This window comes from Lepidochelys kempii, chromosome 4, assembly GCF_965140285.1.
Source record: "Lepidochelys kempii isolate rLepKem1 chromosome 4, rLepKem1.hap1, whole genome shotgun sequence".
Lineage (NCBI taxonomy): Eukaryota > Metazoa > Chordata > Testudines > Cheloniidae > Lepidochelys > Lepidochelys kempii.
The window spans coordinates 137,698,762-137,715,129 of record NC_136383.1 but is presented as its reverse complement, the minus strand read 5'-3'; positions in this window follow the sequence as shown (position 1 = coordinate 137,715,129).

The following is a 16,368-nucleotide window of genomic DNA, read 5'->3' as shown; positions in this document are numbered from 1 at the left end:
GTTCTCAACCCGCGGCCTGCAGGCGGCCCAGTTAGGGCACGTCTGTGTCCCAGCTCAGCTATGTGCTAAAGGCTGCAGGCTTTGGGCTCCCAGTTGCCCTGCCGTGTGGTGGGATCCGGGTACCAGCTGCCGCCCTGCCACGCAGTGGGTTCCAGGGTCTCGGCTACCACCCTGCTGCACTGCGGGCTCCAGGTGCTGGGCTCCTGCTGCTGCCCTGCTGGGGTCCTGGCGGGGTCCAGGATTGGGGTCTTCACTCTGGGGTCCTGGCGGGGTCCAGGATTGGGGTCTTCACTGCCCCCCAACCTCCACGGCTGAGTCCAGGCAGCTGGCTGCCGCCTGGCCCCACAAGGCAGGGTCCAGGGTTCGGGCATCCGGCTGCCACCCAGCCCTGCACCATGGGATACAGGCAGCTGACCTCTGTCTGGCCCCGCACCGCGGGGTCCCGGCGGGGTCTGGGGTCGGGGTTCCTTCCGCACGCCCGGCTCTCTGCTCCTGGCCCCATTCTGTGGAGGAGTCTCTGGGTGGAGGACACTGAGCCATTGGGGTTTGTGGGGGGGAGGTTAGGTGGGGGACACTGTGGTTCTCAGCCTGCAGGCCAGGTAACACTCTGTGGGCCGCATATGCAGCCCGCGATGATAAAGAGGTTGAAAACCACTGGCCTAGAAGCACCAGCTGAGATCAGGGGCCCATTCTGCTGGGTGTGTTCAAAATATTGTAAAAGACAGTCCCTGCCCCGAAAGAGCTAATAGCCTAGCCAGATGGGACTAAGGGTGGGAGGCGAAGCAGGAGTAGAGGGGAAGTCACTTGCCTAAATTCACACAGCAGATCAGTGGCAGAACTGGGAATAGAGCAGAGGCCTCCTGGCTCCCACCCTGGCGTTCTCTCCATTATATCACCCTGCCTCTTACAGGTGGAGCTGGTAGCACCATCTATCGTTAAGGTTGCCCAACATTACCCATTCTAAGTCCCTGCTTTCAGATACTTATAACTGAGCCAAACTTTAATCGTTTGGGCTGAAATTTTCCACCTCACGTGTCTGCCTCAAATTTTTCTAGAAAATTTCAGCCTAAATGGCTCAGCCTCTTCCAAGAACGAGGCTATGGACAAATGCATTGTTTTGCCCATGTAAAAAAATTCTGACAACTTTCTCCTTGAGAAGCCCTAGCATCCCCATGCTTTGGAGCTAGGTCTTGAAATCTGGCAGTGGTGGAATGGCCTTTGAGTCAGGGATGTGCCCTATGCTCTCCCACTGGAAATCTGCCCATATTTGGCCAGTTCATGTGTCTTTTCAACATTGCACTTTGCACACGCTCAGTAGAGCCTTGCTATAGCATCACAGATAAATGCCCCACAGATTCCATCCGTGCTGGGCATGCTCCAGCCCAGGGCTGAGCAACACTTCCCCTGCATTTGCAGCCCGGGGCCGGGGGCTGGGGCCAGGCAGCAGCAATGGAGCCTGTCTCTCCTGCACTCTCACTGACCCGCTGCTGGGCCCAGGCACTGTGGAGGAGGAAGCTGCCTGATTTGAATGCCAAGGGGGAAAGAGCCAGATCTGGGGGTTGTGGAGGGAGTTGACTGGGACACGGAGCTTGTGGGGTGGCGAGACTCGGACTAGAGGCTGGTGGGGTGGAGAGGAGACAGACTGGGAGTCTGGGGCTGCTTAACGCTTCCCATTAAAAGCATGTATCTAGGCCCCTTGCAGCTGTGTCATCCGTCTATCTACCTTTAACTCACCCATCACTATGGTCCGTGGGGCACATGGATCAGCACTCATGTCGCACTCCCCATCAGTACCCGGCCTGGGCCGGGGAAGCTAATGATCCAACCAGTGGACCAAATTCGGTGATGAATCCTGGTCACGTGCCACTGAGGCCTACTGCACACACTATGGTCCGTGGGTGCAAATAAATCCTCATAAAGCAAATGTTCATTCACCAAGATGTTAATCTCCCCCTTTAATAAGGCTGTCGTGACCCGGCTAGTGTGTATGGGCTACACTGTCCTCTGGTGGGTGGAATCAGAACTGCCCGTAGGGGCTGGCGTGGCCGGAGGCCTGTGCTTCCGGAGATGGCGATTCTTTCCCTGTGGCTGCCACGGAGACGCAAGCAAGGACCGTGTGCAGCACAGTGGCTGCTGGGAGATCCGAGGTAGACACAGATTTGTGACAGCGTTTTGTGTTAATGTTGTGCCTTTCATCCCAAACTGCTTTACGGACTAGGGGGCTCCAGTCCAGCATGGAGACCAGCAGCTCCTGAGAGGTGCTGAGTCCCCTCATCCGCCACTGAAGTCAATGGAGGTTACACGGTGCTCAGCCCCTGGCAGGGCTGAACTCTGGCGATAGGCAGGACCACCGGTGGGATGAAAGGGAAGCTCTGTTTCTTTGGCCTACTCAGCCCCTGGCCATGCTGAGGAAGCTGCCAGCAAAGGGGCACTGACCAGCACTAGTTGTGATAGCCACCTGGGCTGAGGCCACCAACACACTTGACACGGGCCACCAGACAGCCTTGAGACCACAGCAGCTTTGGGCTACCTGGATCTCTCTTGTGAAGTGTGGGTTGTGGTGCCTCTCTGGCAAATGAATACTGCTCAGACCGGGCAGCTGGGGGCCATCCTGCAGAGCTAACAATAGGTGGAGAAAGTCTTCCTCCTCTGAGACAACTCCTCAGGTTTGCGATATTTAAGGACTACAATTCTCATCCACAGATCTCAGAGCTCCTCTGAAAGGTGGGCAAGTCACACTACAATAGAACCATAGAAAAGTAGGGCTGGATGGGAATCTCAAGAGGACATCTAGTCGAGTCCTGTAGTGCTGAGGCAGGACCACGTAAACCTAGATCATCCCTGACGGGTGATTGTCTAACCAGGTGTCACTCAATGAAATTAATAGGCAGCAGGTTTAAAACAGTTAAAAGGAAGTATTTCTTCACACAATGTAGAGTCAACCTGTGGAACTCATTGCCAGGGGTTGTTGTGAGAAAGCCAAAAGTATAACTGGATTAAAATAAAAAGTTAGATAAGTTCCTAGAGGATGGATCACTCAATAATTTCCCTGTTCTGTTCATTCCCTCTGAAGCATCTGGCACTGGCCAGTGTTGGAAGACAGGATTCTGGGCTAGATGGACCATTGGTCTGACCCAGTATGGCCGTTCTTAACCTGTCCTTAAAAACTCCAATGACAACGATCATCCCATCCCCACCTTATAAAATGGGGTTCAGAGAGATTAAGCAACTTGCCAACCTCCCACAGCAAGTCAGCAGCAGAGCCAAGAGTAGAAGTGAGGTCTACTGGTTCCTAGGCCATTATTCTAGACACTGCACCATGGCTTATTAGCGTTACTCAGGGGTAGGAGGGTGAGAGAGAGCGCGAGATCATGCAAATATCTGTCCCTGGTGTCCTCTCAGTCTTATTGTTGGAGACATGTAGGGGACCAATTTATTTTTCTTTCTTTCTTTCTATTTAAAGACAGATCTCTGCTCATCACCATGGTATCTGCCCTCAGTATTGTACACAGTGTGGCTGCACGGGTGGGCAGAATTTGGCATGTAGAGTGTTGTATGAAATGTCACACTCATTTGGCTAACAGATATTGTGCCCATTTGAAATTCCTCTCCTTCCCCTTCCCCCACTTCACATATGTTTGGGCGTCCAGGGAAACTTCAAGAGATGCTCCAAAGTTGCTGAGACTGAGGATATTAATAACCCCAGCTGGGACATAGTATCCCCATTTCAGGGAAGGGGGTACCAATAATAATCACCTACTTTCCAGGGGTGTTTTATAAAAGTTTGTTTTCAGAGACTGTACCTTCTGAGCCACATTGAAGTTGTTAGTGGCCCCTTAGTTTATATGGGATTTTGTGCTGTTAAAGGGGAGGGAAGGATTTTTTGTATTATATTTGCTTCAGTTAATTACCAAGTTAGTCTTGTAAACTATCACTGTGTGAACAGGGGCCTTTCCCAGCCTGCTCCGAATCCAAGTGCACAGGCTGTGGCCCCTACCTGAGGTTTGGCTTTGTTAATAAAGAAATTAACAATCAGACACCTTAAAATTCACCTTCAGATGTGTCCCCAAGTCCTCGCTGCTCCTGAGGTTCCTCCCTCAAAACAGCTCTACCCATACCCTAAATCTTCTTTCCTCACATAGCCACTCCCACTTCTTTTAACTCCAGATGGAGTAATGAGTCACCTGCCTCATGAGACGCTGATCCTGCAAGGGACTCCACATGTGGTTTCAGGGGTCCTCATGAGAGGAGCCTCTTGTAGGTTCTGTGCCTAAGTCCAGCAGATCCCACTTAACTCTTTCCCAACAGGATCAGCGCCTAACAGGCAGGAGACGTTTCAGGCAAACATTACTGGCCTGTTACGTGCTACTAAGAAAAAAACCTCCATCTGGGACTTCACTGCAGCTTTAAGTACTGCCGCTCTTGAGATAAAACTGATACAGATAAGTTAGAAGAAATGCAGCTTATTCGTATCATTATTACTAATGACTTATAACTCTTAAAAGCCCGAGCCCCACATATAGCAAAGAGACAGCCCCTGCCCCAAAGAGGTTACCATCTAAGTATAAGACGAGCGGTAAGGCGTGGCTACTAACAGCACAGGAAAACAGCGAGTTGATTGTGATCAACCTGATAAGCAGTAGGCACCAGAGGTTTCTTATTAAAACTTCAGTAATGTTACAAATGTGATTTACTTGTTTCAATTGATGCTTCAGGGCATAAACCTGTCTCTAGCTGTGAGGATCAGGAAGAAACTTAAAATAACTCTGGACCCACTAGTCTGTAACTGTCCACGATGGGGTTCCTTGCCCTTTCCTCTGAAGCAGCTGTTGCTAGCCAGGGTCAGGAACAGGATACTGAGCTAGATGGACCTAGAGTCTGATCCAGTCTGGCAATTCCCATGTTTGTATTTTGCACTTTATAAAGTGCCTGATCCAAAGCCCATTGAAGTCAATAGGCATCTTTCCATGATTGTCAATGGGTTTTAGATCAGGTCCTAAATTAGATGCATGATATTAGACTGGTTATTTCTACTTTGACATGTTAGTCAGTTTCACTCTCTCTTTCTTAAACCCAATCTTGTTGCTTTCGGGTTCTCAATATCTCAGGGGATTGTTCAAATCCAACTCCTGTGTTCCCGCCCCTGCCCCCCGCACCCCCATTCTCACTGGGCCTTTCAAAGAATAATCATGAAACATTTTCTCTTCCTTTCTAAGGTTTTTGTGGTGATATCTATTCTTTTTTTTTAATCATAACAAAAACTGAAATGTTAGGGCCTAAAGTAAGTTGTGCCTCCTTTGAAATCTCTGGTGGGTTTTACTTCCATTAATCAAATCCTCCCATATTGGCTCAGAGTGGAGAAGTTTCTTTCTCCCCCCTCCCCTTTTTTTTTTTAAATAAAGCATCTCAGATCTCTAAGTTGCAACTCATCTCACACCTAAGCGAAATTGTGTTTTGCACAAGCCTTTCAGCTGTTTTCTCAATCTCTCCTCTGTCTCATTCTCAATTCAGTCAGTTGCTATAGGTATGTTTTAATCCCCAGCATGGTAGATTTTAATTAGTCTTTGTACAGATGGCCAATTAACATTCATTACTTTTGCCTTGAGCGATTAATTATGAGTTTGGATAGAAAGGGAGACAGAGACAGAGGAAAGATGGGCAGGTGAATTTTAAAAAAAAGAATTTTAATCAGAGTTTGGGTTTTCGTTTTTGTACAGTGAAAGAGAAGTGAAGGAAAGCAGCCGCATGGACTGACTTACTCTCATGCCTGAATCACTTACAGTCCCGGAGTGAAGGCAATGGGCTTGAACAGAAGACCCAAACCCACTTACTCTCACTGTTGCTATCATTGGACTCTAAAGCCAATCACTGGTGCACAAATTAAATGCTAATTGAGCCTCTTAATCGGGAGCTGGTGAGATCTTAGCTGAAGCTTGGGAGGGGCAAAGCAAGAGTAAAACTGGATGGACAACTGATTCGTGAAGGATCTGGGAACATCCGTTACATCTCCGGAGGTCTAGTTTGAAAGGCACGTAATGGAAGGGAAGTTCTTGGCAGGTACCTACTGAACTAGTGGTATTAAACCAGGTCCAGAACAGACTGTGAAAATATGTAACCTTTCAGTACAAATAATAGTGATGTTTTGCACCTCCATAGTACTTTCCATCTGCGGATCTCAAAGCACTTTATATATATTAATGAACTCAGCCTAACAAATTCCTGTGAGCTAGGTAGATATGTTATAGATGGAGGCTTTGAGGGAAGAGAGAGATAAAATAATCTGCCCGTGGTCACCCAGGGAGTCAGTGACAGATCCAAGAACTGAATCCAGATTTCCTGACTCTTGTGCCTTAATTACAATATCATGTTCCCTCTGAATGAGATATGTTAGGGGGCAAAACTTAGTTTATATCATAGCGTAGCATCATACCATTTTGCTGCCTCATGAAACTGTAGAAAATTGATAAGGGAAGCAAAGGGACACAAGGAGAAATCTATGGCCAGACGAATGAAGGACAATAAGGAGGAGTTTTTAAAAGTATATTAGGAACAAAAACAATCCTGACAAGTGTGTTGGTCCATTGCTAAATGGAAATGGTTGAATTATCAATAATAAAGTATAGAAAGCAAACGTGTTAAATAAATATTTCCTTCTGTATTTGGGGAAGAAAACAGATGATGCAGTCATATCATATGATAACATTCTTTCCATTCCACTAATATTTCACAACGATGTTAAACAACAGCTACTAAAATTAGACATCTTTAAATCAGCAGGTTCAGATAACTTGCATCCAAGAGTTTTAAAAGAGCTGGCTGAGGAACTCAATTAAATGTTATTGTTGATTTTCAATAAATCTTAGAACACCGGAGAGGTTTCAGAAGACTGGAAGAAAGTTAATATTGTGGCAATATTTAAAAAGGGAAAACAGGATGACCTGGGTAATTATAGGCCTGTCAGTCTGACATCGATTCCAGGCAAGATAATGGAGTGGCTGATATGGGACTCGATTAATAAAGAATTAAAGGATTTCAATATAATTTATGCCAGTCAACATGGATTTATGGAAAATAGATCCTGTAAAAGTAATGTGGTATTTTTTATGAGATTACAAGTTTGGTTGATAAAGGTAATAGTGTTGATGTGCTATACTTAGACTTTGGTAAGGCATTTGACTTTGTACCACATGACATTTTGCTTAAAAAACTAGAAAGATATAGAATTAACGTGGCCCACATTAAATGGATTAAAATTGCCTAACTGATAGGTCTCAACGTGTACTCATAAACAGGGAATCATCATGGAATGGGTGTATTTCTGGAAGAGTCCTGTAAGGATGGGTTCTTGGCCCTAAGCTTTTTAACATTTTTGTTAATGACCTGGAAGAAAACATAAAATCGTCACTGATAAAGTTTTCAGATGGCACAAAGCAAATAATATGCTTTTTAACTTGGCTAAATGTAAATGTATGCGCCTAGGAACAAAGAATGGAGACCATACTTTCAGGGTGCGAGGGACTCCATCCTGGGAAGCAGTGACTCTGAAAAAGACTTGGTGGTCGTGGTGGATAATCAGCTGAATATGAGCTCCCGGTGCGATGCTGTGACCAAAAAAGCTAATGTGATCCTGGGATGCAAAAACAGGGGAACCTTGAGTAGGAGCAGAGAGGTTATTTGACCTCTGTATTTGGCACTGGCATGACCACCGCTGGACTCCTGTGTCCAGTTCTGGCGTCCACAGTTCGAGAAGGATGATGATAAATTGGAGAGGGGTCAGAGAAGAGCCATGAAAATGAGGAAAGGATTAGAAAACCTGCCTTATAGTGATAGACACAAAGAATTCAATCTATTTAGCTGAACTAAGAGATGTCCATGGGGTGATGATTACAGTCTATAAGTAGCTACGTGGGGAACAAATATTTAATAATAGGCTCTTCAATCTAGCAGAGAAAGGTCTAACATAATTCAATGACTGGAAGTTGAAGCTAGACAAATTCAGACTGGAAATAAGGTGTGAGTAATGAACAGTGAGAGTAATGAACCATTGGAACAACCTGCCAAGCGGCGTGGTGGATTCTCCATCACTGGCAAATTTTAAATCAAGACTGGTTGGTTTTCTAAAACTCTGCTGTAGGAATTATTGTGGGGCAGGTCTCTGGCCTGTGTTATACAGGGGGTCAGACTAGATGATCACAATGGTCCCTTCTGGCCTTGGAATCTGTGATCTGATGAGTCTTTCCAAAAGAGATGATAAACCCACCTGGATTTACCTGGAGACAGATCATTTTTGTCATCTTCTAATTTCCTTGGTTCTACTGCAGGCTGGTTGGAGATGTTGCACATTTTAGATCAGCCAGTGTACCCCACACCACAGCTGGCATGGTACCTGTGTTACAACAACCTGAGGCTTTGGTTTCCTGTAGATTTGCATCTGCAAACACACACACACACACGACATGCAAAGACACACAACATATATCATACATACATGCACATAAATGTGTGCACTGGCCGGAAGAATCCTAGAAATTGGGGCAAAAATTGGGGATTGGGGCAAAAATTTGGACTTCGAGCAGGGGGTTGGACTAGATGACCTCCTGAGGTCCCTTCCAACCCTGACATTCTATGATTCTATGATTCTAAATAAAGGGCTTGATCCTATTTCTATTTTCTTCAGTGGAAGCTGGCTTAGACCTGAAGTGGCAAAATTCTGTTAAAACATGTGCTAGCCCATAGTCCCTGGGCATTGTTGCCTACAATATATTCTCCAAGCCCCCAAGTCCCACTGAAGTTAAAGAGACTTAACAACATACTTAAGTGCTGTCCTGAATAGGAATGGACTTAAGCATGTGCTTAAGTGCTTTCCTGAATCAGGGCCTGATTGCTTTGTCCACTCTGGCTTTAAATGTTTTAAGATTCCACTGGGTCCCCTGGGAAAGGATTTTGCAATCTAATAGGAAGGTCCCCCTGAGGTCCAGTCTAAATTCTCCTTTTCTCAATGCACTCTCAACACAACTGCCCTGCCACGCAGATGCACGCTAAGACACCAACACACAATAACATGCCTGACAAACAGGTGCCCTTTCATTTCTACGTGGGAGAGAAATGTAACACTGTCAGCAAGTGAGAAGGAGGTTGGTAATCCCTCACTGCCTAGTTTTCGTACAGGACCAGTGCTTTATATGTAGCGTAGTCCACAACTCGAAAGGCGCTTTGGGAAGCTGAAGGCACTAAGCAGCCACAGCTGTCAGGAGCAGCTCTCAAAGGGAGTTAGACGACTAAATCCCTTTTAAGATCTGGGCCTTAGTTATCGTGAAGAAACAAAACTGATGTAAAACCTTTAATAAGCAATAATTTGTCTTCTGTACCTGAGTAATGATTTACTAATTGATCCTGGAACTTGTAATGAGCTGCAAATAATTGTGTGCTGGTGTCGTGGCTCGTTGGTTTCTTCTCATTAAGTTATATTGGGGTAAATCAGGAGTAACAGCACTGAGGTCTGTGTAGGTCGACGGATGTGCAATGGGCCCAAGGAGAAGCACGTTTGGACCCCACCCACAGCTTAAGACATGAAAGGGGCACATCCCTAGCTGTCTAAAGGGCATTTGAAGCTGAGTTACAAATTCATCTGGACAGCGATGTCCGCTAAAGGGCCCCATCCTGAGAGCGACCCAGGCCAGGGCAGGAGCTATATTGTGGGCAGCGGGATTGCTCGCCTGAGTCAGGATGACTTAAGCGAGTCAGACTCGTCAGGACGGGGCCTGTAATTCATCCTGCACAATACCCACTTCCAGCTTGGGCACATCACTAATTCGTTCTAATTGATTTTTCACACTCTCGGGAGGGGGATTATGACATCCAATAACAGAGCCCTGATGTTCTGGCTTTCTCCCTCCCTGAAAAGAGCCTGAAATGCTAGACTCCACCCCCCCCAAGAGCTGGCATACTTTTCTCAGCCCTGGGTAGCCATGGTGAGACAGTTCCCAAATCCTTCCCCTCTGCAGTTTGGATCAGAGGCTGGCTCAGCCTAAAACTCCCTTTCACTCAATATATGAATGTTACTAATGGGCCCGCTGCAGCTGTTTCTGAGCCTTTCCCTCTCATCTGAACGCTCTCTTTCTGGCTGTCTATTTACACAGGCAGACAGAAAATGAAAAGAATAACTCACTGACGGCCTGATTCTGCCGCCCTCTCCCATGCTGCATTGCATTTCCTCACGCCTGGTGATTTCATCCTGCGGGAGCGTTGCAGAATCGGATCCTCAGTTCACGACAAATTATAATTGCTGGACCATCTCTGTCTCCAAAGAAGCACTTAATCCTTTAGCAGAGAAGATCGAAATTTTTCTGAACTGCCAAGAAGGGCCTGTTCCTACTTACTCATGGAAGTAGGTCCATTGATTTCAAATGGGCTGCTAGCATAAGGATGGCAGGCTGGGACCCCTGGCAATCTCAGGGCCTGAATCTTGCCTCAACTGTACCAGTTCTATCCTGGTGTAACTGCACTGACCACTGTTATGTTGAAATTGGGGTGGGGGGGATTAACAAGCTTTAACTTGGGGTCTAAACTTCCTAAAATTGTCACTTTTATGCAATTTTGCACCAGATCAACTTGTCTTGAAAACTCTGAGCCAGGCATAAATTGGCATCGTACCATTGGATTCAGTGGAGGTATGCTGACTTAGACCAGTTGAGGTTCTGGCCCATCAGCTGAAACACTGATCTGTGTTGTAAATGAGGGCCAGATTCTACTCTCTGTTATGCCAGTCTCAACTCAGATGGTTACAGATTTCTGGCAAGCGGAACTGGTACCTACCAGCAACGGACAGCTAGAAACATTATAGGAGAAGAAAGGACACCCTCAGCTAGAAATCAAGGTCCAGATCCTCAGCTGGTGTGATCCAGCATAGCCATATTGAAGTCCATGGTGTTTCACCGATTTACACCATGTGAGGATCTGAAAGTATAGAAACTCTATAGAAAATGTCACACAATGAATGCCAGGTTCTCTAAGTCCCCTTGCCCATTTTTATGATTGTACGATCACATTTTCCCATTACCTTTTTTTATTTTCCCCAGTTGCTGTGTGAAGGACCCACACTAACAAAGGAAACTGACAGCCTAACTAAGGCCCTGATCTTGCAATTAGCTCTGTTCAGATAAACCCCTGCAGAGCCACAGTGAAGTCAATGAGACTCTACATAGGTACAGGAGTGCATCCCCAAAGGACTGATTGCAGGGGCCTGACTGATGACCGTGGGGAAAGCATCGAAAATGACAATGTGCAAAGTTCTGTCGAAGGCTCAAAGTAAACAAAATCAGATATATTTCCTCTCAAAACTCTTCCGGTTCTAATAATCATAGGGATAACTTGTAGCAGGAGTCGGCAAGAAAATAGCAGATGCAAGAGTGGGGGTTTTTAAGTGATGGTGTCCCTTTAAATTCCATTAAGCTGCATTGGACTCGGAGCACTTTGAAAAGGGCGACAGGATAGGGATATAGCTATTGTTTTGCTGAAAATAGCAAGTCCCTTCTAAGAAGGGACAGGCATTACGTGAGCTCAAGGGAAAGTTTCATAGGGGGCTGCTGGTCATTTCTACCAGGCACTGCCAGCTAAGGTTGCCAACAGTCCCTTATTACAAGGGACATCCCTTCTGTTCTCATCTCTGTACAACAAGATCGGGAGGTGCTGAGTGCTGCAAAAAGCAGCAAGAAATACCCCTGGAGAATGTAGGTGAGTCCTGCTTAGTGTAATTATTATTATTAATAATAATAATAATAATTAATAATAAAAATAACAATAGCAGGAGGCAGGGTGGGCGGGGGCAGGGTGCTAAGGAAACAGTCTCATGTTTCTGAAATACAACGCTGACAACCTGACTGCCAGCAACTATCATTGACAAAACGGGGACAAAAAAGGAAACATACAAGAAAAGAAATTAAAAGTTGGATCGAATCCTTCTGCAGTAAACTTTGCCTTCACGCCAGTGGGACATTCCTTTGCATAAGGCCTATGGTGTCCAGCGCCTTAGGGACTAGCCAAACAGCAAATCTGTTTTGAATAATAGTGTCAATTCTTAATATAAAATGCTGGCACCCACCCACCCCAACACACAGTCTGGATAAGTGACCTGCAATCCACTAACGTACCCTCCTTTGTAGTTTTGTAAAACGCTTATAACAGCAATTGTACCTGTGTGGCTCAGTCCAGAGGCCGAAATCTTGGAAGTTCACACCTCTCTGAACTTATTCATACTGAAAAGTGCTTCTCCTTTTTAAGTAGTTCCAGATCAGATCAGAAGAGAACACATGCAGTTTCTTTCCGTGTGACATCTCTAACCTATGGCCTTTCCTCTCCATCCCCACAACTGAAACACTCACCCAGGCTCTCATCATCTTGCATCTCCACCACTGCAACATCCATCTCTCTGGCCTTGCCACGTGCTCTCTTGACCCGCTCAGATCCATTCGCAATGCAGCTGCAAAGCGGGCTCTCCTAGCTGGTTGCACTGACAATCTCCCCCCTTTCTTTGCATCCCCTTCCTTAATTCCCCTTTCTCTATCACCTCAAACATAAGCTACTTGTTTTCACTTTCAAGGCACTTCATGGCCTATTCCCACCCTACCTATCAACTCTCATTTGCTACCGAGCTGTCAATGCTCACTTCTAATCAGTCCACGATACCAGCGCCCATCGCTCACTTGTTATATTTTCATACAAGCATCTTCATGCTTCCTCCCACGCTGCCCCTCATGCTTGGGAGGAGCTCTCCGTAAACACCTGCATCCACTGTCAAAACCCTCCTTAAAACTCTCCCGTGCAGCCATGCCTACAGAAAAAATTTGATCTGCGTTAGGCCACTGCTGTGCAGAGACCAATATTGCATCATTGTTCCCTTGTACTCCCCCATTGATCTGACTCCACTGGGTCTCGCTTGTCTCATACCTGGACTGTAAGTTCTGTGGGGCAGGGACCATGCTTTTGTTCTGTGTTTGTACAGCGCCTAACACCTGGGGCTCCTTGGTGTTAATACTAATACTCAATAAAAATGATGTTGAATAATACTATAGTTTCCCTTTGAACAGCATGACATATCAATTACATCTCAGAAGATGCCGAGACATTTACCTTTATGGGACTAAATGAGGATGATGATGGTTATTTTCCATCTGATTCTATGCGACTTGTCCAAGGAATAGAACCCAGCTCTCCTGACACCCACTCCCCTGCCCGAACTTACTGCGGGGCTTGTCCCAGATCTATAAGAGGCAATGAACAGGCCCATCTAGATGACCCGGTGGCCCCTTCTGGCCTTAAACTTGATGATTCTCTGACTGAGGTCTGGTCTACACTCGGCCTTGTCTCCACCACAAAATTAAGCCGACCTTAGTTAGCAATTACGGAGGTAGTTCATGTCCACACTATGCCCTCTCTGTTGGTGGTGCACCTCACCAGGGAGACTTCCACTGACTTAACTGTGTGGGGCATTGTGGGGTACTGAGACCATCTAGAGTCCCCCCGAGCTGGGGACGATAGCCCAAGCTGTCAGCCCCCGGGAGCAGGGCTCCAGCTGGCAGCCCCAGGCGGGGCTGACAGCCAACAGGCAATGTAAGTAAGGCAGTGGATACATAGACACTTCAACACCCTAACTACGTCAACCTAAGCGCTACACCTCTTGAGGAGGTGGAGTTATTAGGTGGGTGGTGTGGGCCACTTACATCGGCGAGAGCAATGCTGTAGGGTAGATCATGTCCTAGAAAACTAGGTCGGCATAACTACCTGATAACTAGTCCACATCCCTGAGCTGCATAGTTAAGATGACCTAAGTCTCCATGTAGACAACACTAGGTCATCAGAAGAGTCCTTCCATCAGTTTAGTTACCATCTTTCTGGGAGGTGGATTACCTACGCCCGTGTCAACATAGGTAGCGTCTACACTGCGGCATTACAGTGGCATAGCTTGAACACTGAATGCACCTGGCAGCCCTTTCAATGATAGCCGGTGTACGTGTGAAAATCCAAGTACCTGCCCCATCCCTAGTGGCTGCTAAGAGCAAGGCCCTGTGCAGGAGTGGAGCAGGGTTGCCTGGATGTGGTTTTACCAGTGCAAACACCACCAGTTTAAAAGTGGCTTGTATGGCTGCAGCTCAAGCTGCACAGGGGACGAGGCATTTTTTATACCAGCGCAGCGGAGGTTTGCACGGGTACAATTTCACCAGTGTAACTGCACCAGTGCATCATCCTGCCAAGAGGACAAGGCTGGAGTTACTCCACTTCCACCCTGGAACTGACCTCAGGGAAGTGATTTCCACATGGCAGACTATATCACCCATGATGCTTCTAAAAGTTCCTGCTATATCGTCGACTATTACAGGGTTAAAAAAAGAACTAGATAAGTTCATGGAGGACAGGTCCATCAAGGGCTATTAGCCAGGATGGGCTGGGATGGTGTCCCCAGCCTCTGTTTGCCAGAAGCTGGGAATGAGCGACAGGGGATGGATCACTGGATGATTCCCTGTTCTGTTCATTCCCTCTGGGGCACCTGGCACTGGCCACTGTCAGAGACAGGAGACTGGGCTAGATGGACCTTTGGTCTGACCCAGTCTGGCCGTTCTTATGTTCTTATGTTTTAAATCTCCAGCATTGGGTGCCCAGGATGAGAAGCTGGAGTTATTGATTTACTGGCCTATATGCTGAGAAATGAATGACAACAACGAAGACAACTTTTGGCTGTTGGCTCAGAAGAGAGAATCAGGAGACCCAGACTCTATATCCACTAACTAGCTCCTTGGGCAATTCTATTCCGCTCCCTTTACCTGATTTTCCCCATTCGTAAAAGGAGGCGAGAGATATTCACGCATCCTTGCAAAGTGTTGTGAGATCTGCAGGTGAATAAATGGGAACTATTATTATCTGACTGATGCCTGCTTTGAAGGGAGGTGACAACCAAGTCTAATTCCTCGGACTCTCCACTAAAGGCTTCCTTCATGACCCCAAAATAGCCTTTGAGCCAGAGCGTGCCCCCCAGTGTTGGTTTTATGCACAATTCCCATTTGGCACCTTCCTACAGAGCAATGGCAGGGTATGGCCCTCTGTAAGTATATGCCATTAAAATATGCACACTTCCTGAAAGCAATATGGAATGGCTAAATATACTGTGCACAAATCTGTTTACACTAATAATGGCTGGGAGTTTGCCATCCATATGACTGCAGGAAACCATCAATTCAACATAAATTGACTGAAAATTACAAGAGATGGAAACTAACTCTTTTTTTCCTTCCCCCCCGCCCCGCCCCCCCAGCCTGAGAAGGGGGGAGCACAGAGACATTGGCATCTACGCTATTGACAAAGATGGCTCTGCTTGGCAAGCTTGCGGCGCTTTCTTCAAGCACTCCATGCCACCTCTTTTGTGCATTTGCAACCATGATTAGCATCTTGAGCCTCTGCAGAGGGAAGATGAGAAACGATCTCCGCTGAAGGCCATCAGAGCTTTCTGTTGCCCCTCTTCCCTTGCTCTTTATCAGAGAACAGCTGAGGTTCACTGAAAACCAGTCTGCAGATTAATCCCTGACACAGAAACACTGCAGGAATCGGTGCAAGATTTGAGCCTTCTTCCCCCCCGCCTCCCCCGAAATCAGTAGCCAAACTTCAGGGGCAACAGGACTGGCTCAGAAAATACACCAAGGATGAAGATGCTTTGTTTGCAACTTAGGACCTGATTCAGATCCTCTTACTCACAGCTGAGTAAGTCCCTTGCTTTGAGGATCGAGGATTGATTTGTACCAAGAGAAGTGGTGGAGAAAACAATCAGTTGAGAAGCCTCCTCTGGTTCCGCTCAAAGATTTAGTTTTGGGCGCTTGAGCTGAAAAGAGGACTAAACACCCACAATATTTATCCGCGCTCCCAGGAAATCTTGATGGAGCCGCAAGGGCCCAAGGCATTGTTTTGGCACAGGCAGATTGCTAACTTGGTTAAATTTTAAAAAAATCCCAACTTAAAAATATTGGCAGCTCCCGGCATATTAGTTGAAAAGCTGCAGACTTGGCTCCCAGTCACCTCAGCAGCATAATGTTAAATGGCATCAAGACAGTATATCAGCCATTTACATATGTTGCTTATAGACGCCAAACTTATTAACACAATAAAACTGCTGCTAAGATGCCTCCCTGCCTATTTGTCTCATTGAGAATGTCAGTGTTGTAAGCACCTAGCCGCCTCGGATGGAAACATGCTTAGTTTGCCTTTCGTACGGCGAGGGGGAAAATAAATATATGAATCATCTAAGGTCCCACAGACCATTTCCAAACACATCTTTCCAGGAGGAAGATTCACAGATTCAAAGGCCTGAAGGGACCGTGGTGATCA